Source organism: Nannospalax galili, unplaced genomic scaffold (genome assembly GCF_000622305.1).
Source record: "Nannospalax galili isolate Female #2095 unplaced genomic scaffold, S.galili_v1.0 scaffold571, whole genome shotgun sequence".
NCBI classification, from domain to species: domain Eukaryota; kingdom Metazoa; phylum Chordata; class Mammalia; order Rodentia; family Spalacidae; genus Nannospalax; species Nannospalax galili.
In genome coordinates, this window is record NW_008330297.1 from 193670 (window position 1) to 217513 (window position 23844).

At 42.2% G+C, this 23844-nt stretch overlaps 1 protein-coding gene, 1 non-coding gene and 1 pseudogene across 4 annotated transcripts in view; 2 read left to right on the forward strand and 1 right to left on the reverse strand.

Annotated features, from left to right (window-relative positions):
- Elovl6 (ELOVL fatty acid elongase 6) overlaps positions 1-23844 on the forward strand; it is a 143139-nt gene that overhangs the window by 56121 nt on the left and 63174 nt on the right. The gene's annotated exons all lie outside the window — the stretch shown is intronic.
- On the forward strand, positions 10096-10570 carry LOC103742571 (annotated as a pseudogene).
- On the reverse strand, positions 21204-21332 carry LOC115072196. The gene has a single exon (XR_003851265.1). It is a non-coding gene; the product is annotated as a small nucleolar RNA SNORA40 (small nucleolar RNA).

Consider the following 23844-nt stretch of genomic DNA (forward strand, 5'->3'; position numbering starts at 1 on the left):
GGCCATGAAGAAAAGCATTTTATTTTGAGAATTTTATACATAAGTATTGTATATCTATTAATTTCATCCGTCCTGGACCCCCACCAACTCCTCATATCCCTGACTCTCTTTCAATTTCTTGTCTTCTTTATTATTGTTACATACACATGTAGACATTTATAAATGCGTGTGCACCCACACATGCACACACATATGTGTATATGATGCACTGAGCCCGTTCAGTGAAGCTTCTGTGTCCCTGTGTTACAGCTGCCCACTTGGGATTAGATAACTTCTAAGGCAGTTTGTCCCTGGAGAAAACTGATTCTCCCCTCTTCAGTATCCACTGACTGCCTGTAGCTCTTTATCAATCCACCTTGGTATGTCAACTGCTTTTGTTATTATGCAGATCTTGTTAAACTACCAATCTCTGAAGATTTCATGTTTCTAGAATCTATTAACTAGTAGCAAGTGTCTTGTCGCTTTCTGGCTCTTAAATTCTTTTGAAAGGGGTTATTTGATAGTTTCTTAACTAAAGTTAGAAATGAATCCTTAATGAAGTGAGATCAGAGGTAAAGGATAGACGTGTTACTGTTGCAGTAACTTTTCTTGCAGTGGTGTGAATAAACCCCAGACAAGGCACCAGTGACAGACTGAAAAGCAATTCCACCCAGTGGTGGAATTGGTTCAGTTTAATGAACCAATGAGCTTAATTGGGGTTTACTTACAGGAGTGTGGCCAACTTACAGGTTGCAACACCACAGAAGAAAAATACCTCTCTACTGCCCCAGCAGCCATTAGCCCTGGAAGTCATGTGCTAGTGCAGTACATAACCCTCATAAGCCACATGCACTTGCATACTGCCTCATTCATCCCTTGAGCCCTCTGTCCTCTCGGTAAGGAAATGTCAGTGGCCTGGACCTTGTGAGGTCTCAGAGCTACTCTGATTTTAAGGTGGCCCCTGCCATGCCTGGACGACAGAGTTCCACAAGTCACGTTGCAGAAATGTATCACTACTCTTTAGAAAACTAAGCCATAAGAGGGAGGAACACTATGCATTTCTGTAGAGATTTATGCGGAAGCTGTAAAAAAGAAGAAAGAACTGAACTCATTTTGAACCTGGATCTGTAATGCATTAGCCATTCATTAGTAAGTCTTTATGTGAACCTTCATTTTCTTGCTGCAGAAGGAATTAAGTTCGTCTGATAAAAATGATATAGGTGATGCGTGAGATGCAGTTAAATTTTGTCATCATTGGAGTGACTATGCTCACTCACTCTTGATCATTTTGAAATTCATGAGAAGGTAAACTCATGAAGAAAACTGGCTGGGAGCTCTGGGTAGCTGTGAGCCTGTGGTCAGTCATATTATTGTTATTTTTTTGAATTGCTATTTCCTTGAAATGTGTTGTCAGGGAAATTTGTGTAATGTTAGTGGAAGTATTTTGTGAATTATGGAAGTCCATACTTGGGACTGGAGAGAGAGCTCAGCAGTTAAGAGCAGTAGCTGCTTTTACAGAGGACCTGCGCTCGATTTCCAGCACCCACAGGCAGCTAACAACCATCTGTAATGACACGGGTGCACTTACACACATGCAGGCCATACACTCATAATAATAAAATTTTAAAAAATCTTTCTTAAAAGTCTATACAGATTTATGTTTTATTATCATTGTTATATGAGTTAAAGTCACATAGATTCTGTCAATAAGATATCTGTTAATATCCTTGGCTCTTAAAAAAATTTACCCTTTTAATTTAGGAGAACAAACCTAACTGACCTGTACGTAAGAGCAGTAGTGAAGTGAAGCACTCATAAAGCCTGGGCTGTTGCTAATGTTCTGATCTGAGTAGCTGCTTCTCCTCACTAGGTACAAGGTGAATTTGCTCTATTTCTGATTGACTTTGACCTCACTTTTCCAGGTATGCCCCAGAGACAGTTAGCCATAATGGTGAAACAGTCACAAAGGAAGATTAGCAGAGGCCGGCAGCCAAATTTACAGAGCTGCCGGGCGTGGTGGCGCACACCTGTGGTCCCAGCACTTGGGAGGCAGAGGCAGGCGGATCTCTGTGAGTTCAAGGCCAGCCTGGTCTACATAGTGAGTTCCAGGACAGCTGGGGCTACAGGGAGACACTGCTTCAAAAAGACAAAAAAGAAATTATAGAGCTGCTAATTTCCCTGCCAGCTTTGCTGTGTGGTAATTAATGTCATGGTGCCCTTGGCCTTCCAAAGGAGACAGGGAAAGGGAGTCATTCTGCAGTTATGATGCTACCGCTCTTCAGCTGACTGTCCCAGAAAACGCTGGGATCCTCTGTGATCAGTTTTCTTTCCAGGCCTGCATTTATTTCTCTGGTTACCACCTTCTCGCTTTCCCACCATCCTGTGGGCTCTGTACTGTTACAGTTGGACATGATATGGCCAATAATTACTGCTAATTTTGTTGATTTGACCTCAAACATAATTTTACAAAGAAGTAAACATTTGAGGACTTGAAACACAAAGGTAATAGAAAGCTCAGAAAAGCATGGCTGATCTTGAGCCAGCTATCCAGAGAGTAACGTTTCTTATGGCCGTTGGGTGCAGCCAGTGTAATTAGGGGAAGTGGCAGGTCCTATAGAAAGATCTGCTCCAGGTAAACGCTATTTATAGACTGTAGGCCTCTGCCTGTCCAATCTTCAGCTCTTCATGAAGTGCTGATTCTTTTCATAGTTCAGGTAATTTTTTTTTTTTTTTTTTTTTTTGGTCTTTTTGAGACGAGGTCTCCCTGTAGCCGCAGCTGGCCTGGATTCGCTAGGAAACCAAGCTGGCCTCGAACTCACAAAGATACGCCTGCCTCTGCCCCGCCACACCCCAGTGCTGGGATTAAAGGCAGGCCCCACCATGCCCAGCTAGTTCAGGTAATTTTGTCTTGATCTTGATTAGTCCTGCCTTGGTTAGAAGAGAACAATTTTCTTATTAGCATTACGTGTTTCCAAAGTGTTAAATAAAATATTCAATAAGGAATGGATTTTTTATTGAATACAATCCTAGAGTTATATGAATTCTACTCAGAAGAGGTGTCAGCATAGCTGTACGAACTTTATGATTGATTGAGCTTAACTGTGAAGCTCAAAGCATTTAACTTATATCCCTATTCCATATGTAGAGTGAGTGCTAGCCCCAAAGAAAACATCAGAGATGTTTGTCAGAAAGAACAATGGGGGGGGGGCTATAGAGATGGCACAGTGGTAAGAGCACAGGCTGCTCTTACACAGGACCTGGGTTCGAGTCCCAGCACCCACAAGGCAGCTAACAACCGTCCATAACTCCAGTTCCAGCAGAATTCGACACCCTCATCTGACCTCTCCAGACATTCTAGGACATGACATGGGTGCACTTACATACATGCAGGCAATACACTCATACACATAAAATAAAAATGATAAATAAAAATTTAAAAAAGAGGGGCTGGAGAGATGGCTCAACAGTTAAGAACACTAGTTGTTCTTGCAGAAGACCCGGGTTCGAATCCCAGCACCCACATGGCAGCTAACAACTGTCTGTAACTCCAGTCCCAGGGGATCCGACAGCCTCTTCTGACCTCCGTGGGCATTGCACAACACAGGTGCACTTACCTACATGCAGGCAATACACGCATACACATAAAATAAATATAATAAATTTTTTTTTATTTAATAAAGACAGTAAAATGGAAATTTGAGAAACTTATCCAGAAAACTGAGACTAAAATAACAAATACCTATAATTTCAAGTATCTAGAAAAACTGTAATAGAAGACTGCATTGAACCAAACTTTCTCAGCAGGCACATCACAGTTTGTGAGTGTACAGTCTCCATGATGAGTGTTCTGTCGGGGGCGCGGGGCCACTATGGAGATCTTTTATAGTAACCCGGACCTAATTATTAAAGGCCCAGCCATATATCCTGGTTGGATCTGTTGTTCATCTGTGCTATGTGCTTTGAACACTGAATTGTCAGTGGTGCCTAGCACTGGATCAGACCAGTACTGAGATGAGGATTACATAATGTTCCTCTGGACAACCTTGGTCAAGGTTGAAGGAGAAGAGAAGTAAAGAGGAGCAGGAAAAACAGATGGGGAGGGGGAGCCAGCTGGGTAGCATGGCCTTGTGCTTTTCCTTCCTCAGAGTCCTCCACCCGGTGCTGTTCTTGCCCAGGTTGGATTTTTGGTGTCTGCCTTACTTTGCTGGGCTGCTCAGTGTTTCAGTAACAGCAATACCAGTAAAGCTTCATATAACAGCTCTGATCTTTGTCAGATTTGCTGATTCACTTATAATTTCTGTCCTCCAAGTTGCTGACCTAGGCTTTCAAACCAGACACAAACCAGTGTGACCCCAGAACTCAACCACTTACTGTTGTGCAAACTCGGGCAACTCACTGTGTAGTGCAACTCACTGTTTCATCCTCTGGATGAATGGAATACATGACTAAAGGAGCTGGTGGCCTGGAACTCACTGTGTAGACCAGACTAGCCTCGAACTCACAGAGATCCCCTGGCCTGTTGAGTACTGGGATCAACTAAGTTCACCACCTTGCCCAGCTTCATGACTTCTCTCTTAACTCTCAGCTGATTCTCTCATCTCCAACCAGTCATACTTTATAAAGGAATAGTCTGTGTTCTGTGTTCCATGTCTATTATTGATATAAATAAAAGAAAAAGCCTGGAATTCAAGGTCCTTTCCTATTCTGTTCAAGTTCCCCTTTCTGTCTTTTCCCGGATCAGTTTCAGGTATCAAATACATCCCTGAACAGACATTCTTTAGCCCTTGTTTCATATACCTCTTCATTCTAGAATATTCTATTTCTTCACCAGGGTACTTGTCCTAGCAAAGTCTTGATTTCTTACAGTTTGAGAGAATCCCACCATTGCTGAGAACACTTTTTTCTTCTGCCAGACCATGTTCTCCTATGTCTCCCTATGTCACAGTTACTCCCGAGAGTTGGAAAGGGCTTGATGATTCTCTCTTCCTACTAAATTTAAAATGGTACTTGGCAGGGCTGGAGAGATGGCTCAGTGTTTAAGAGCACCGACTGCTCTTGCAGAGGCCCCAGGTTCGATTTCCAGCACCCACATGGCAGATAACAACCACCAGTAACTCCAGTTCCAGGGAATCTGACACCTTCTTCTGACGTCTACGGACACTGCACGACACTGGGTGCATTTACAACACATGCAGGCAATACACGTACACACACAAATAAAATAGAATGGTACTTGGCAGCTGGTGCGTCTTAGTGATGGAGCCTTGAACTCTGTCTTGAGGGTCAGAACCAGATATCAATTATGAAGTCATACATTAATATTTACTGTTTCAAATACCGATGTTTCAGATAATTCTACTGAACATATGAGGGGCATTCTGTGACCACTCTGCCCTATGAATATAAACATACAAATATTACCTGATAATTTTTTGTCTTTCTCACTATACCCTAAGTAACTTGTGGTCTGATCTGTATCTCCAGCAACTGAAATAGTATAAACCAGTGTTCCTCACAGAGGGTCTCTAGGACTTCCTGGAGATACCAGAATCTTCTGGCTCTCGATAACAGTCATTACTTTCAGACCCTCCCCCGACCCCCACAGCACCTAGAAAATTGGGATTTCTCTGCTTGTTTTTAATAGACTCACCATATAATTTTTTTTCATTTATTTATTTGTTTGTTTAATATTTGTGTATATATTTTTGAGACCAGGTTTTGTGAAACAGAGGCTGACCTTGAACTCCTGATTCTCCTCCCTCTGCCTCCTCAATGCCAGGATGACAGGCATGTACTACCATACCTGGCTTCCCAGGTAACTTACTAAAAGGGTATTTGATAAACATTTTAGAATAAATAAGTAAATCAGCCGGATGCATTCGTCATATCGTTATGTTCACACACACATTAATTTAGATTTGCTAGTGATAATTCTAAAAATGCTTAATCATGTTTCTAAAACAAGCAGTTCTCAGAGAAAAGATCACTTATCTGTTCTGAAATGAGGTGGGGATTTGGAAATCCCAGGGTCCATTTTGATCAACGTGAACAATTTGAATAGTTCAAGTTAAAATGAATCCACACAAAAACTCCTCTACCACTGCACCTGCTGTGTCATGTTGTTGGAACTCAGTTCCTCTCCACACAAGTTAGAATCACCGTGCAGAGCGCCACACGTTAGAATCACCGTGCAGAGCGCCAAGCAGCTCACAGGAGCAGGAATGTTGCTGTGGCAGATCTCATTGTTTTTCCTTCGGTGTCCAGACGTAAGTGTCAATGAGTTCGGAAGCTTCCATAAGTGTAAAAGATTCTATTATATTGAACAGTAACAAAGGCAAAACTGTTCAGACGGCTTCTGTTCAGGAGTAGGAGTTAAGTTGCTAAAGATCGTGGTATTTTTTGAAACTAGCATGCCATCTCTGAATGGAAATGTATACTTGCCCTTATTTATGTTCACACACTCATGCATGGGCGTATTTTGCTGCCTTTGGTACCTTGAAATGATTTCAGGTCACGTGCATTATAAACCAATCTGAGAATTCCAGAGCTTACCAGACAGGTTGTGCTTGACGAAATACCTGTGGTGTTCGCAACTTTCATTCAGCCCACATGACACTTTACTTAAAGTGAACATTTTACTTAAAAGTGGCTGGCGGGGTGGGGTTGGTGATGGCTGAATTGTTGCTTGATTTGAGTATTACTTAGTGCTGTGTTACTTTAATTTTCCTAAAGGTTTTCATAGAACCTTTTATTTTTTACTGGGAAGTTACTTTTCTTTACACCTTAGAATCCTGAGCTCAGTTGTCAAGTAAGAATAATTAAACTCAAAATGCCCAGGAAATGTGTGGAGAGTTTTTGGTTATGTTTTCTTGCTCTTTTCTCTAGGTCAGATCAGATCAATGTCCTTATAGAAGGAGGCTGTATAGATGTCCCGCTGTGTGTGTGTGTGTGTGTGTGTGTGTGTGTGTGTGTGTGTGTGTGTGTGTGTGTGTGTGTGTGTGTGTGTGTGTGTGTGTGTAGCAAAAAAATAACTTGCTGTTTCTTATTTGTGTTATTAAACTGCTACAGAATTCTGTATACTGTCAATAGCAACAGAACTTAGTATTTTACAGTTAAAGAAGTTTGAGTAGCATATTAAGATGTGTTAGGACGAAGGAATGTAAAAACCAACAAGCCAGACCTTGATTACATGTGAGGAGTTCCTTGTTTCACTCAGTAGACGTCTAGAGAATGCAGTCCAGAGCTGGAAAAGCAGTTCATTGGTAGAAGCAGATTAAGTTCCTTTGCCTCTCACGCCCTCTGTCTCACATGTGTTGGCTTGTGGGTATAAGGTGACTATTGCCAACACAGGTCTGTGATGAGGGAGAAAAGAGAAGAGCAAAGGAATCAGACTTCACAAAGGACATGCCAGCCAGGTCCTATCCAAATACTTTCTCAGAAGTGAGCCCCTTACCTAAGTAGACATCATCACAACTCCATCATTTGGCCATTCCTAGATTGTCACTAGAAAGAGAAGCAGGGAGAAACAGGATTGTGGATACAAGTCGAACAGCCAAGATGGAGAGCTTGTGGAGAGCCAGCTCAGTGGCACTAGGGTTCCTCTCACAGGGTATCTTGTGGGAAACACCACAGAATATGTCATCTATCCTGTGTGGCAGCTCTGGAAAGATTCAAGAGGTCTCTAGGAGATGACACTAGGGAACAACATTGTTAATCTGGCAAGGAGAGAGAGAGAGAGAGAGAGAGAGAGAGAGAGAGAGCGAGCCAGCATAGTTGTGCCTCCCTGAGTAAATACAGAGCACAGTAATATTTGATCTTCACAAGGAGTCAGTCATTAACTTTCCCTTAAAGAGGAAACCTCCCCCAATGTTTTCAAATTATTTTATACAGTGTCTAAAGAAACATTTACAATACTTTTCCTGTTCCATAAAGGAAGGTGCTGACAACGTGTGGAAAGCTTGTGCTGTATTTGAGGTCCTGAGTGGGGTATTTTGCTCTCTAGTCTCATATTTACCTTTTGTTATCCAAAACTTATTTCCAGGTTGCTGAGGGATTTCTGTCTTGTTGGTTGGAAACAGTTTTCTTAATCCTGAAATTGACACCATTAGCCCATGATGGGAGGACCATAATTTCATATTCGAAACAGAATAAGCACTAAAACTAAACGAGGAAATATCAGACTTGACCATGCGCCCAGTGCTCACTGACTGACGAGTGTCCAGTGACACTGAAAGCACCTGCTGAGCTTCATACACCCATCCACACCTGTGAGACATTCACCCCAATCCTCTGCCATGACTCCCTGCTGGTGTGCTGACCCGGGAATTTCTAGTAGCCACACTGCACATGATGTCTGCCTTAGCCTCAGCTCCAGGCCGGGCTGTTTTCTGACTCCTCAGTCACACCTGTAAGCCTTCCCCAAGCTCTGGCTTTTGTTTCATTCAGAACCGCCTGTGGCTTCCCCTGGCTTAGATGAAGAACAAACAGCTCGGTTGTAGGAGTTCTCATCCTGCTTCAAATAGGTCCTAGACAGCACTCTCTCACTCTTTGGAGCTGAGAGTTAAGCGCTGACATTCCTCAGCATGTTGGACCACACTCCCCTGGGCTTTGACAGCTGTCTTCCTTTGCCAGATATTCATCCACAGAACATTTCTGCGGAAAGCCTTCTAAGACCTGACAAGACCTGTTTGTGGCACTTCGTATGTCTCCTAATGATCCGTTTGCTCACTTTTCCATTTGCTTTTTCTATTTTCCTCCCAGAGACTTGAAAGCCTCTCTGGGCAGGGGCAGGGAATGTGTCTGCTTCTAAGTGTTCTCAGTGCCCAGTATTTAGTTAGCCCTTAAGAAGTATTTGTTGAATTCTCTATGAAAGAATAAATGAATCATAACTCTACCTGCTATAAGAGGTAATAGTTACGAAAATTGTGCACCATAAACCAAAAGGCTTTGTAAAATTTTTAGTTAGGAGCAAAAAAATCCCTTTGAGCTCTGTCATCAGACTAAATTGTCACCTTAAAGTGATTCCTGGAAGACTGTATAATTCCTCTCATGTAGCTCATTATTTACGAAGAGAAATGTTCTTCCTAGGTTTGGGTTTTCTGTTTGAAAACAGTAAGGACTCTCAGATTAATGTTTTGTGAGACTCTCACATATGAGGCGATGTAGGGGCTGGATGAGAGGCTGCTCACCTTTTCTGGCATGTGAGCATGGCAGTGATGGAGCCTGTGTCCTCCAATGTAGGAAATGGGCATCTACTCTGTCTTGCTTTCTGTTTGTCTCTTCTTTAAAAGACTGTTCATTTTAATGCATTAGTTTTTGTTTTAGTACAGATGGTATTTGCTAGAAATGTTCAGTTTTATTCTAGGATATAAGCAATTTTGATTGAAATCAGAGTCTAGATTGGGTTGGGATAACTAAAGATACGAAGCTAGCTATTCTTGATGGCCATGAAATGGTGGTTTGAGCTTAAACCTAAGAGTCTCCTAAGACTCACATATCAGTGTGGATTTTTATGGCATTCTAGATTAGAAGGTCTGGAAGGAAGGACCTCTGTTCTTCACAGGTATCCAGGGAGATTCTTGTGCAAGTGGGCAGTGGGCCATTTTTAGAAATACTGAAGATGCTTAGAAAACATAGCATGAACATGGGCTGGAGAGATAACTCATTTTCTGAGAACTTGCCAAGCAAACATGTTTGCGGTAGATCCCTAGCACCCATGTAAAAGCAGGCATGGTAGTGTGTGCTTGTAATCCCAGCACTGGGAGGTAGGGACAGGCAGATACACATGCACACACAGCTGTCCCGCCAGAGGCTCCCTACCATAACCATGAACATACATGTAACATATTAGAAGACTGGGGACTGGAGAGATGGCTCAGCGGTTAAGAGCATTGACTGCTCTTGCAGAGACTCGGGTTCGATTTCCAGCACCCACATGGCAGTTGACAATCATCCATAATTCTAGTTCCAGGGGATCCGACACTCTCTTCTGACCTCCATGGGCATTGCACGACGTGGGTGCACCTACCTGCATGCAGGCATTACATTCATACACATAAAATAAAAATAAATAAGCTTCCTTTCTGATCCGCCATCTGCGGTGGAACCACAGCCAGGATGCAGATTTTCATAAAGACCCTTACGGGGAAGACCATCATGCTCCAGATTGAACCCTCGTACACTATAGAAAATGTAAAAGCCAAGATCCATGGTAAGGAAGGAATTCTGCCTGATCAGCAAAGGCTGCTCTTTGCTGGTAAGCAGTTGGAGGATGGGTGAACTTTGTCTGACTGCAACATCAAAAGGAGTCCACCCTTCATCTTGTGTTGAGACTTCGTGATGGTGCTAAGAAAAGAAAGAAGTCTTACACCACTCCCAAGAAGAATAAGCATAAGAGAAAGAAGGGGAAGTTGGCCGTCCTGAAATACTATATGGTGGATGAAAATGGCAAAATCAGTCGCCTTAGTTGCGAGTGCCCTCTGGTGAGTGTGGGGCTGGAGTTTTTGTGGCCAGCCACCTTGACAGACATTACTGTGGCAAGTGTTGTCTGACTTACTGCTTCAACAAACCAGAGACAAATAATTGTGTATGAGTTCATAAAAAGATAGGAACTGACAATAATAATAATAATAATAATATTGTTTAAAAAAACATGTTAGAAGACTGATACCGCCAGATCCTCTTTAACTCTTTCAATAGCCCTGCAAGACAGGTTAGAAGCCAAAAGGAAATCATCACCCAGTTTCCCATAACCACCTCCACATATATACCCCTCAGGAGGCCTTCTGATCATCACTCTGGTGTGTGTAGGGAGGGGCAAACCTGAGCTAGATTACCAGTGCAGTTGTCCTCCCATTGTTCATGATTTCACTTTCCGCAGTTTGAATTCCCCATGGTTTCAGTTACCCACTGTCAGCCACAGTCCAAAATATAAATAAGAAGTTCTAGAAATAATTAAATTGTGTGCCCTTTGGAATCACGTGATGAGCCTCCCACACTCCAGGCTTCCCCAGCTGCTTTCCCCATCATGACAGCACAACACCTCTGCTTGTTTCTCTTAAGAGTGGCAAAGGAGTATGGGAGAGCTGGCATTCATGTCACAGTAAGTTACTGCCATGGTTCTGTTATTGTTACAATTCATCCCTCACTGTGCCTAATTTATAAATTGAATGTTACAGATATGTATGCATGTATAGCTAAACACCATATAAAGTTCTGTACCCGTTGTTTTAGGTGTCATTGGGGGTCTTGGAATAGATAGCCCATGGATAATGGGGCAGTTACTTACTGTAGTGGGAATTCCAAACTTTGCTGTCTTTTTTATCACTCTGCCCCTCTCCAGGACCTGACATTTTTCAAGATCATCTCTGGGGCCAAATTAATTTGTCTCAGTAGGCTCTGATTCTTTTGTGTCTTTTTGCTGTTGCACGTACGAAACTTTGCTCCTTTTTTACTGTAAAAATGATAGATTTTTCCTTTTAGTTTATCGCTTACTAGTAGAAAATAAAAATCACCCATAAATAAACCACCCCTGTATTTCTTAACACAATGAATAAAGAAAACTAATACTCATTTCTGTATACTTTGGCTCCTGAAGTTCTGGAAGGACCTGAAAATACTTTTATAGCATGTAGGAGCATATGGAAAGACTTTGCTGTTTTAAAAGTCTTTGAATTTTTAAGGAAACAGCCACATCTTATCTTTGAAATGTTCTGTCTCCTCAATGGTTTCCTAAAATTGGAGTCAGATTATAATACATGTAGTGTTATTTCTCAGCTGAAAGTTAAAAGCTTGACCTCATCTCCCTTAAGCCCTAGAGGAATCAGCCTAGTTTTTTTAATGGAAGTAAGTAGTTTCTGGGGAAGAAACAAAGATATACATCTTTTTTTTTTTTTTTTCCAAAAAAACCATTTCACTTTTTTTTTTTTTTTTTAGACAAAAGTCATGCTTTGTTCATTCTCACTTGGCTTTTTCTAAAAAAAAGTTCTCATTTTCATTTCTGCAGCATCATGAGACCTTGCGTCTGAACACGTACCAGGAGCAGCAGACTTAATAAAGTCACCTGGTTCTCCACTCCCTGCTGACTCATGAAGAAAATTGAAATCCTGTGTCCTTGTCCTTGTTAGGAATCATTCTCTTGAAACTTGGACTGGAAAATAGCCAGTGAGACAGAATCAATGTGCTTGTAGACAGTCGAGCTCCAGTCTAATTGAGAAATAATCTTGACAATTCTATTGAAGAGCCAGACTTTGCTTGTGTGCAATGTGTGTGCGTGCGTGCGTGCGTGCGTGCGTGCGTGTGTGTGTGTGTGTGTGTGTGTGTGTTCTGGGGGTGGCATAGGTGTACATGTCTGGGTGTGGGCAGGCCAGAGGTTGGTGTTTGGTGTTTTCCTCAGTCATTCACTATTTACTGAGGCAGCATCTCTTGCTGAACCAGAAGCTCAGCTAGTCTGGCTTGCCAAGATGGCCAGCTGGGCCTTAGGGTTTGGTCTCCATCTTCTGAGCCCCGAGCTTACAGGCAGGCCTGCCACACCCACCTGACTTTTTATGCGAGTGTTAGATATCTGAGCTCTGGTCCTCATGCTTTCAAGGCAAGCACTTTATCTACTGAGCCATCTCCCTAGCCCTGACCTTGACTTTATGTGTTCAAGTTTGGGTTTGCAAGAGAAACCTGAATAAAAGAACACTAGACACATTCTTTGCTAAGAAAGATTAAATATATTTATCTTCAGTGCTAGCCTATTTTAAATCTGTTTTGATTCAAGATGGTACCTCATGTATTTACGTATTTGTTTGTTTGTTTGTTTGTTTAAGTCAGGGCCTCATTATATACTCCAGGCTGGCCAGAACTTGCTGTTCAGCCCATGGGGATTCAAATGACAATTCTCCTGTCTCAGCCTCAAGAATTATATTCACAACTATGTGGCTAGAAGAAACAATTAATGCCCCCAAACAAATTTATAGATACTGGCTCAGATGACGTATCTGTGAGTTAATCTTCCCATTGCTGCGAAAAAAAAATGTAAGATAATTTAAAGGAGAAAATTTCACTTTGGGTTTCAGGCCATGGTCACTTGGCTCCATCCTTTTTGGGCCAATGGTGAGGCCGAACATCATGGTAGAATGGCATGGTTGACAAAAGCTGGGAGCAGATATGATTTAAGTACATTGTATGTATGAAATTACATATAAAGAATGAATTAACATAGGTGAAGAATCAAGTTGTTGGTGTCTTTTAGGTAAAATCTTTTCATTTGTTTTATTATCATACACAGTTATAGACAAAAATTCTTGACCATAAAGCCCCAAAACAGTCAGGGAACAAAGTCTTTGCATAATCTTCCCCATGCCAAATATCAGGAATTTTATAGGTGGATATACCTCGGGACAGATTCTAGCCAAAGAGTTTACAATAAGGGAGGTCTTCATTGCACACACACGGGGTTGCAGTTGCAGGTTGGTGGCAGAGCAGTTGCCCAGCCTGTGTCAGACTCTGGGTTCCATCCCCAGAACTATAAATAGAAAAAGGAAATGTGGAGATTAACTTCTTGCCAACCACAGGTCATTCTTTTTAAAAACATTTATAAACATTTCTTTATTTAGTGTGTGCATATGTATGTTTGTGTGTATACACGTGAAAGTCAGAGAGCAGCTCATTTCTTTCCTTCCATGATGTGGGTCCCCAGGATTGAGATCAGGACATTAGGCTTGGGAGCAAGGTCCTTTACCAGTGTTGCCAGCCCAAAAGGCCATTCTTGACATTTCCCTTTTATATGCCATGTGCCCAGATCACTGCCCCATGACTGGTGGGAGGGTGGAACGCTGTCTGAGCTGAAAAGCTAGGTGCAGCCAGTGTTCAGTTCACTGCCCTTAACAGTCCCAGGGAGCAGAAAGAGGATGTTGTTGAAGGGAGAGGAACCGCTCAAAGTCCTTTGATAATTTCAGCCCCTTTGGACTTATGTCCTATATTACCTTTCTCTCTCTCTCTCTCTCTCTCTCTCTCTCTCTCTCTCTCTCTCTTTCTCTCTCTCCTCCCCTCTCTCCCTCCCTCATATAAAGACCTTTGGGATTTCATGAGCAAAGGGCATATATTAAAAACTGATTACCTGTGTGACTGGAGTGATCACTCAGCAATTAAGAGCACTGGCTGCTCTTGCAGAGGACCTGGGTTTGGATCCAAGCACCCACATGGCAGCTAACAACCATCCCTAACTCCAGGTCTAGGGGTTCTAACGCCCTGTTCTGACCTCTGTGGCCGTTGCATGACACGGGTACACTTATATACATGTAGTCAATACACTCATACATATAAAAATACATTATTTTATAATAGCTAAATTAAAAAAAAGCTGATTACCTGAGATCATGAATTACTGTCAGTCAAGAGTTGAAGTTGTGCTGAGCATGGTGGTGCACACCTTTAATCCAGCACTCAGAAGGCAGATATCAAGGCCAGCCTGGTCTGCACCAGGCCAGCTGGTGCTACAGGAAGACCTTGCCCCCCCCCCAAAAAAAAAAGTTGAAGTTGTGCTTCAGATCCAAAATGTTCAGGTCAGTTGTTCACCCCACAGCAGGCATGTGGAATTAAGGACAGATTCATGGCCGGTGGCTAGTTCATGCCATCTGCTGATGGTGCCGTGCCTGTGATCCTCTACTACGATGCCCTTTGAACTTAACTGCTGATAGCAAAGAAGTACTTAGCACCTGGTTGTATCAGACCTTAACCTTGTGCTGAGGCTCCTTTCCACCTGTCACTCCAAGGCAGAACAACTACCTTTATAACTTTATAACCGAAATACAGTTCTAACACAATGTTCCCCTCTTATTGAGTACATGGCCAGTTTGATCTCAGCTAGTACCCACTAACTCAGAAACAAATCTATAATAAACATTTCTGATTAGTTCTGGAAAGGATGAACAGTGCACAGTTCCAATTTCATGACTTCAAGTAGTGCCGATAATTGACATGCAGTGGGCCTTTTGACTTGCACTTGAATCAGCCAAATGGATAAATTTGACTCCTTTCTCTACCACCACTTAATAATTAAGTGAGTATAAAAAGAACCTTTTTTCCTTCCACAATAGATAAATAGGTCAGGAAGGAAAAGAGCTATCTCAAGTAAAATTTGTTCATTTTCTTTCAGAATATTTCATACAAGAGGCTAATGGCCTTTTCACTTGTAACCCTCAATATGCCACTTTTCAGAGGTCTGGTACTTTGAGCCCAGTTTCAAAATGAGCTGTCCAAATTATCTTAGAATCCTGTGATCTGCTTTCTGAACTCTTTTAAAAACTATTTTATTATTTTTATGTTATGTGTATGAGTGTATTGCTTCTATGCAAGTGCACCCATGTTGTGCAGTGCCCACGGAGGTCAAAAGAGTGCGTCAGATCCCCTGGAACTGGAGTTACGGATGGTTGTTAACCGCCATGTGGGCGCTGGGAATCGAACCCAGCCAGGTCTTCTTCAAGAGCAACCAGTGCTTTTAACCACTGAGCCATCCCTCTAGCCCCTGAATTTGCACTTTTTAAAAAGTGTGTGTGTGTGTGTGTGTGTGTGTGTGTGTGTGTGTGTGTGTGTAATGTGCTTACCTGTGAATATGAGCATGCACATACCACAGCACAAGTGTGCAGGTCAGAGGACAACTCTGAAATGTGGGTTTCCTCCTTCTACTATGGGTTCTGTGGATTGAACTCAGGACATCAGGCTGGTGCAGCAAGAGCTTTTACCCTCTGAGCATCCCACAAAGCCCTGGAATTTTTTTTTAAAGAATATAGTATTCTTGTTACTGTTGTACAGTATCACATCTCTCCAATTTCAGGCTGAGATGGCAGAATAATAGACTGCGGAAAATGCTTACTTACTTGGCTCATTTGTTGCCTTTTAAGTCTGGGTGGCTGAGGAGAAGGATCCAGTCAGTGGGAGGAAAGGGGACACTGTCAGCCGCAGTCTCATGTCATACCTGTCAGCTTGGTCTTTGGCTGACTTTAGCAAACAGTTACATTAAGAAAATAATACTTGGTGTTAGGCCAGTAAGAAGCAAGGAAATTAGATGTAAATTCCCAGCTTTGCTCAGCAGCGACCACTAACACTACCCAAAAAGCAGCCTGCCTGGGAAAACAGCTTCCCACTGCTTGAAAAACAAAGCCAATAGGTTCAGATCAACATGCAGGACACTTGGCCCCGAGGGGAGAAAAGCCATAATAAAATATGGCTTTTTGCTGTCTAGATTTAGGGTCTAGTGAGTTCGAAGCACAGATTCATAGTTGACTCTGAATAGTTGAAGAAGACAGTTATAATCCATCAGAATTTTGAATAGGAAACTAACATGAAATACAAAGAGATAACTGCTGCAGTAGGCATTTTAAAGATAAGTAAAAAAGTACACTGAGGGTGAATTCAAAGCCACCAGAAATAGCTTCCCAGAGATCAACACTTTGTTGACAGGATTGGACAGGTGGGAAAGAAGATGGGATAAATGCATATCGTTGGGGCCTGACAAATCGGCTATACCACAAAATATTCCAGAGAAAGTTAGGACACAATCTCAGAGAAGCAGACAGAGGTGAAATCATTTGAAGTGTGAAAGCATTTTGGACATCTTAGAGACAATGTCGGGTCTGATAAAATTCCTGTAGTCTGTTGAGCCTATAATCTACCCTTACTACATTAATGGCATATATATCTAAAAAGAACATTATGTCAATGAGTGTTTTGCCAGCATGTAGGTAAATGCACGACATGTGTGCTTGGTGCCTGCTGGGGACAACAGTGGGTGCTGGATCCCCTGGAACTGGAGTTACAGATGGCTGTGAGCTACCATGTTGGTTCTGGGAACTGAACCTGGGTCCTCTGCAAGAGCAGCCAGTGCTCTTAACCACTGAGTTTCTCAAGCCTGATTGACATTTATATTTAAATAAACAGAGTATTTAGCTAGTAGTGAAGATAGTATTACACACAAAAGTTATTTTCTGTGTACAGCTTCCTATTTACATTTCCTAACACATATTATTAATGTAAGGCTTGTATATCTCTGCCCTCCACAGTTTTTCTATGTTGGATTTTGAAACAGCTAGAACTACACAGTAAGTCGGTTAGAGAGAAGACACAACTGTGCAGCATACCAGTAAATTTGTGTGGTGTGCATGTGTATGTCTGTGATGTTTAGACCTGTTCCTGTATGAGTATGTGTGTACGGGAGTATATGTGCACATGTATGTGTGCATGTGTAGAAACCAGGCATCAATGAATTCTCTCCACCTTATTTTTGAGGCAGAATCTCTCTCTGAAACTTGAACTCATTGATTTGGTTAGCCTGGTCGGCCTTCGAGGCCAGAGATCTACTGGTTCCTGCCCTCAGCTCCTCAGCACTGGTGGCACAGAGGCCCAGGGTACTTACCTTTCACATGGGTGCTGGGCATCTAAATTCAGTCCTCAGGCAAGCCTGGCAGGCAGATAGAACCATCTGCCCAGCCTCCCCCAAGCACTATACAGTGCATCCCGCCATTCGTAAAGGACTCTAGCTGTTAGCATACATGGGCAGACTGCAGATGGAAAAGGAGTGGATGGTTTCAAGAGGGCTTTGAGGGACGACTTCAACAACTTCTCCTCTTCCTCCTCTTTCTTTTTCTATCTTTTTGAGACAGGGTCTCCCTGTAGCCACAGCTGGCCTGGAATTCACTATGTAGACCAGGCTGCCCTCAATCTCACAGAATCCTCCTGGCTCTGCTTCTTGAGTGCTGGGATTAAAGACAGGCACCACCACAGCCAGTGACTTTAACCTTTTCATCCAAGGCTTTTTTAGGCTTCCTATATTTTTTTCTCCCCAATCTCCAGTAATCTTATAAACATGGCTAGAAGAAAGAGTTTCTTAGAGAAGAAGTAGATTCCAATTTTAAAGTTTAAAAAGTAGGGGCTTGTGAGATAGTTTAGCGAGTGAAGGTGCTTTCTATGTAAGCCCGACAACCTGAGTTCAATCCCTGGAACTCGTGTAAAGATGAAAGAAGAAAACCGACTCCACAGAGCTGTCTGTTGACCTCCACACTTTTACTGTGGCACACAAACATACATCACACACACACACACACATACATCCCAAATCATTTAAACATTTTTAAAGGCCGCAGTTACAATGAGGTATCAAAGGGAGCTGGGACAGCAATGAACCAAACCAACTGAGAAGTGGTCTGCTGTTCTACGTAAGACTGCAGCATATGGGCTGACAGCCTAACCTCTGACATCACGCTGCTGAAGTGAAAATTGGATCACAGTCTTTTAAAAGCCTGATTCTATACAAAGGTCTTCATCCTTTTCATTCTTGCTTTTGTGTGTGTGTGTGTGTGTGTGTGTGTGCGTGCACAAAATAAAGTTAGTAATAGAGTTTTTCTGAAGTGTAAATGAGATGCTATGCATCAAGTGGTTGGCACAATTTAACAGTGAGTTGAATGTAGTGAGTACTCGGTTTACGAATCTGTTACTTCATCTGGGCATGGTGGTGCACTAGAGTTGGTTATCCCAGCACTGAATAGGCAGAGACAGAAAGACTGAGCTTGAGTTCCAGGCCAACTTGGGCTACATAGTGAGCCTCTGTCCTAAAAAGCCAAGGACTGGAGTAATAGAATGCGGCCTACTATGTTCAAGGCCCTGGGTTCCATTTCCAGCAAAGAATAAGAAAGTTATTATTTTGATCAAATTGAAACACTTTCTATCTTAATAACCTGGAGCACCTCCTAATAGGCATTTTAAGTTAGGCCTCAACTTTATGTCTACTAGAGAAGGAAGTTCTCTTGTGAGACCCAAGGGTGTTCAATAAGTACTATTTAGTTATTGTTGGTGACTTCAAGCTTCTTGGATTCTTTAAATTCTTCTAAAATGCTTTATAATCAAGGAAGTATCTTAAGTAAATGCTCCCTATTTCTCTCTCTACCGGTCTCTAGATTTCTCTCTTTTGTTTTGTGGAGGCCTGTGGAGGCAGAGGTCAACATGCATCACTCCCCACGCCTGTCCACCTTGTTTTTTGAGACAGGGTCTCTCCTTAGCGTAGAGCTCTCTAAGTAGGCTAGGCTGCCTGGTCAGCGGGCCCAGGGATCTGCCTGTCTCTGCCTCTGCCTCCCCAACTCTGAGATTACAAGGCGCGTTTCATTTTGTTACATTGCTCTTCCCAGATTTTTTTTTTTTTTTTTTTTTTTTTTTTGCCTGTGTCCCAGGGATGGAACTGGGGCCCTCATGCTCACAAGGCAAGCACATTATTGAACTGCCACCAGCCCTCTTTTTGAAAAAACTGTCTTTTCTTGTGGTAAGAAACCTTTCTTCATAAAGGTAGCTAAATAAAGAACATTTGCTGTTCTCAAATCTTTTTTGATGCAGCGCAAGCTGGCTTTGAACTTAAATACTGCCTTGGGTTGCAGCAGCAGTATATACCTCCGCTAGTCACTCTACTCTCCAATATTGATCAGACTTGACCAGTAGGCAAGAGGGCCAACACAGGCAGAGGTTTGCCAGAGAGCTGCTGCTGCTGCTGTGCGGCACATGCGCGCCTGCCACGTTGCTATCCGAGGGTCGCACTCCCAGCGCCACGTCTTCCCAAGGGAATGCCTTTCAGAATTTTCAAAGGAAGAGGAGCAAGTTGTTCACTCTCTGTGCTTAAGCATGTTTTCTTGTTTCTTACCCTGCCTGAAGAAAAGCAGTGCCACGGGATTGTGATTTTGAGAAACTTTTCTTTGAAACCATACTTAAAAAAAAAAAAAAAAAAAAAAAAATCCCAGCTTGCCAGACTCTTTCACGATCTTATAGCAAACAGACACTTAACAAACACCAAAGTCTCATTTTCACCCTCTAAAGAAAGAACTGTATAGTTAATATACAGTTTTCTGAGTGATCTTGAGATTTTTCCATTAAGAATTTTCCCCCAAGAGACTTTTTTTTTGTACTTTGAAGTTGTAAATAAAGAGGGAGGAAGACATGCTAAAGTCTTTGTGGGAAATGACGTGAATAGATATAAAGATAAAAGTCTCCCAAACGTGAAGATAAAAGGCTCCTGAACTGCCCGGACACTGCCTGACAGGTCTGTTCTGGTCCCCATGTAGAAACTGATGACAGGCACTTACAAACAGCTCCCTGGAGCACTCATTTGTATCACCCATCCGAGGAGGAGAATCTGCCTCCAGCACAGCCAGTGTAGAGGAGCAAAGGCATGAATAATCCGTCCTACACTTGGAAGACACTGAGATCGAACTTGTCCATTACAACTAGTGCACTTTATCATTGCGCGGCCATTTTCTTTATAATTCTAGTTCTTAACAAAAAAGGAGCTCTTAGGGAAAGTTTATGTCTTTGGAACTTCTTATCAGTTTGTCTTGCTTTGAATATGAGATCACGCCCATGCTAACTACTTAGAAATGGAGAACAGAATGCTGGGAACACCACCCGGTCCTGGTTTACCTTGTGCAAAACCAGCTGATGAGATGACTAGTAACTGGAACTCTGCAGGAATCTGAACTCTGTGGCTCAGGAGGTGGGGGGAGGGGGGTGTCTTGGAACTGACAACGGCCCCTGCTTCCAGCAGGCAGCATTTAGCTCTGATCTAAGAGTCTCTGAGTGGCATTTGGGACGTTTCACAGCTTTACAGGACAGCTTTACAGCAGTGTCCTCCAGTTCATTTTCTGAAATCTGTAGATTTCTCAGATTCCTAATATTGTAGAGGGCTGCAGCCATGTCTTGACAGCCGCTGGGTGATGATGATGATCTGTTGACCATGAGTGCCACGAGGGCACGAGGGTGGGCAGGCTGGCTTGGCCTCAGTCTACAGGTTCATGTGGCAGCCAGGCCAGCGCAGATCTGCCATCTTGACAGTTATTTTCCTTGACCCTCCAGTTATTTCCCTCTTACTTGACAAGCCCTGAGTTCAGACTTTTGAGATCAATATAAAAGCATAAAGATTTTTAATAAAATGAAGAGACCCGAAATCATGTTTTATGTCCTGTGTGGAGAGTTGCCAGGGCCGTTGCTCCAGCTGTGAGGCTGGCTTTGCTCTCCAGTGGTTTCCTTTCTTATTTGCCAAGTTCTGGGTTCAGAAGTTTGAGATCAATGTAGAAGCGCCTATGGTCAGGTAAACACTCTTGGGCGTCACCCCCCTCCCCTCCTCACAGGTCCCCAAGGCAGGCTGCCCTGGGCACACCTCATTTCAACGCCAGCTTTCCTCTCAGCACCATGACTTTGAGCTGTCTTCTCATACTCCTTGTCTGTTTTAAAACTCATACTGAATAGTGAGTTTCTGGGCTGCAAAAAAGAATTTACTTTTGCGCCTGTCTTTCATGCCTTTGTTCAGCCCTTGAACAAACACACACACACACACACACACACACACACACAAAGTGCTATGTCCATTTTTTGTCATTATTTTCAAGAGCAATATGTAATTCATAGCCCTTTCCTGGGTAATGGGTGATAATCTCATGGGTGAAAACAATGTTTAAATCATTTTCAGTTTATTAACTTCTGATGCATTTTCCTGTCGCTGCCAGTTTTTACTTAATCTTAATTCTTACTGTGAGAGTTTTCATCTCTGTGGAACTGTTTTCTGTCTTTACTCCAGAAATAGCATTTGGGTATTTTTCCCAGCTTCCTTCTGAATTTTATATCAGGGAAGTTAATGATGTGTTCACTCATGCAGTATTTATCATGAAACATGTCCTGCCCTTCCCATTGAATTTTTTTTTTTTTTAATGTTCTGGCTTCTTTTCAGTTGTCTACAAGGCAATCAGGTTAAAGAAACACTTTATAAATATAAGGTGGTAATAATTACACCAGAAATGGATCATCTTTCAAACTAAACACACCAGTACAGATAAAGTACTGGAAGATGTGGGTGTTTCTGCCTGTTTATATAGCTACCTGTGCAGCTGATTTTTTTTTTTTTTTAATCCCTCAGTTTTGATTTAAGTCTAGGAAAATTCTAGTTGAATTGGTCTTGATCATGTAAACCTGAAATCCAATTTCCATGCCATTGTACGTAGCCATGTCTTTTTTTGGTCTTTTTTTTGAAGCAGGGTCTCCCTGTAGCCCTAGCTGTCCTGGAACTCACTGTATAGACCAGACTGGCCTTGAACTCATGGCATTCACTTCCAGATAAATCTGCTATATTTTTTATTTTCTTTAAAAATGCGTGATGATGTATGTGAATTTATGAGCACCACATTCATACATATGCCTGCTGAAGCCGGAGAGTGTCAGAGTCCCTGGAACTAGAGTTACAGGCAGTTGTGGGCCACCTGATGAGGGCTAGGAACCAAACCCAGGTCCTCTGCAAGAGCAGTAAGGGCTCCTACCTGCTGGGCCATCTCTCCAGCCCCAAATCCACTCTCTTTGTGTCTATAAAATGTAGACATCTTCAGCTTGAAGCTAAAAGAGTGATTGTCTGGAAATTTATTTTTAAGCCATAAGAGGATGAATGTTATCAAATTTTGAGTCGTTTGTGTGTTTTCAGGGGGTGTACATGTGTGAGCACATGCAAACATATTTGTGGAGATCAGAAGTCAACCTCGGATATCATTCCTCAAAGCTGTCTACCTTGTTCTTGAGACACAATCACTCAGGCTTGGAACTCATCATGTATGTCTGGCCAGCCAGGGAGCTCCAGTGGTCCCCTGGCTCCACCTCCTCAGTGGTAGGATTTCAAGCAAACACCATCATACTTGGCTTGTTATGTGAGTGCTAAGGGTAGAGTCTATGTCCTCATTCTTGCACAGCAAGTACTTTATTGACTAAGTTATCTCCCCAGCCCCAGATATTATGGTCTCCCCTCCCCCAAGTTTTTTTTTTTTTTTTTTCTGTTTCCTAAGAAGCTTAGTCTCTCTATATGACCATGGGCTAATGAATACCAGATTCCATTCATCGACGTTATTTCTATATTCAGCAGAAACTGAGTGAACATCAGCTAGCAAGCTGTTTTGGTGTTTGTTTGATTTTTGTTTTTGTTTTGGGGACAGTCTCACTATTTAGCTCTAGCTGGCCTGGAACTCACTATGTAGACCAGGCTGGCCTCAAGAGATCTGCCTCCCAAATGCTGGGATTAAAGGCATGCACCACCTTGCCCAGCATCTGTTTTGTTTGTTCATAATAAGAACTCCTAAGTTGAGAGGAAATTTAGAGTAGATGGTCTCAAGGTTCCACTTTCAGTCTTTTGAATTTATATTTGAGCAGGACATGGGAGTAAATGGGAAGGTTTTTTTTTTTTTTTTTTTTAAATCCTACAACTTTAATCGTAACTGCATTTGTGTAGATCACAACCCCCAAATTTTAATTCAGGAAAATAAATTACCAATGCCTCATTTGTTAATATAATAGATTTTAATATGTGTGTAATGGATGTTGATGCTACAGACATCAATTTTAGCTTAGTGACAGGGGGATCTCAATTCTTATTTCAAAATTGTGGTCTGCTTTCTGTGTCATTGTTATTCTTACGTTTTGAGATCTTAACAGTAGGATTGCCTCAGGAGTGTTTGTAGGCCTTTCATGAGGGAAATGAGTGCAGCAGAGTGGATGGAGAGAGCAGTTTTCTGGATTCTAGGGTTTTGTCTTACTGTGACGTATCCCACAGTTGAAGCATTATGTAAGAAACAGCTATCTGGAAATTGTTTGAGCGACAGTCAGTACACCAGACTTGATATGAGAGTACTGAGAGCAATAATCAAACAAAACAGAAATCATACATTGTTTTTCTCAATGCAGAGTTTGTGACTAGTTTACATTCACATGGGAAGTTTGCCTAACATAAAGCCACATATTTTTTTGACAAAATTTTATTTGAGGAAACTCCTGTTACTGCTCGCCCACTTAAGGAGCTCCCATAAATGTGGATATTGG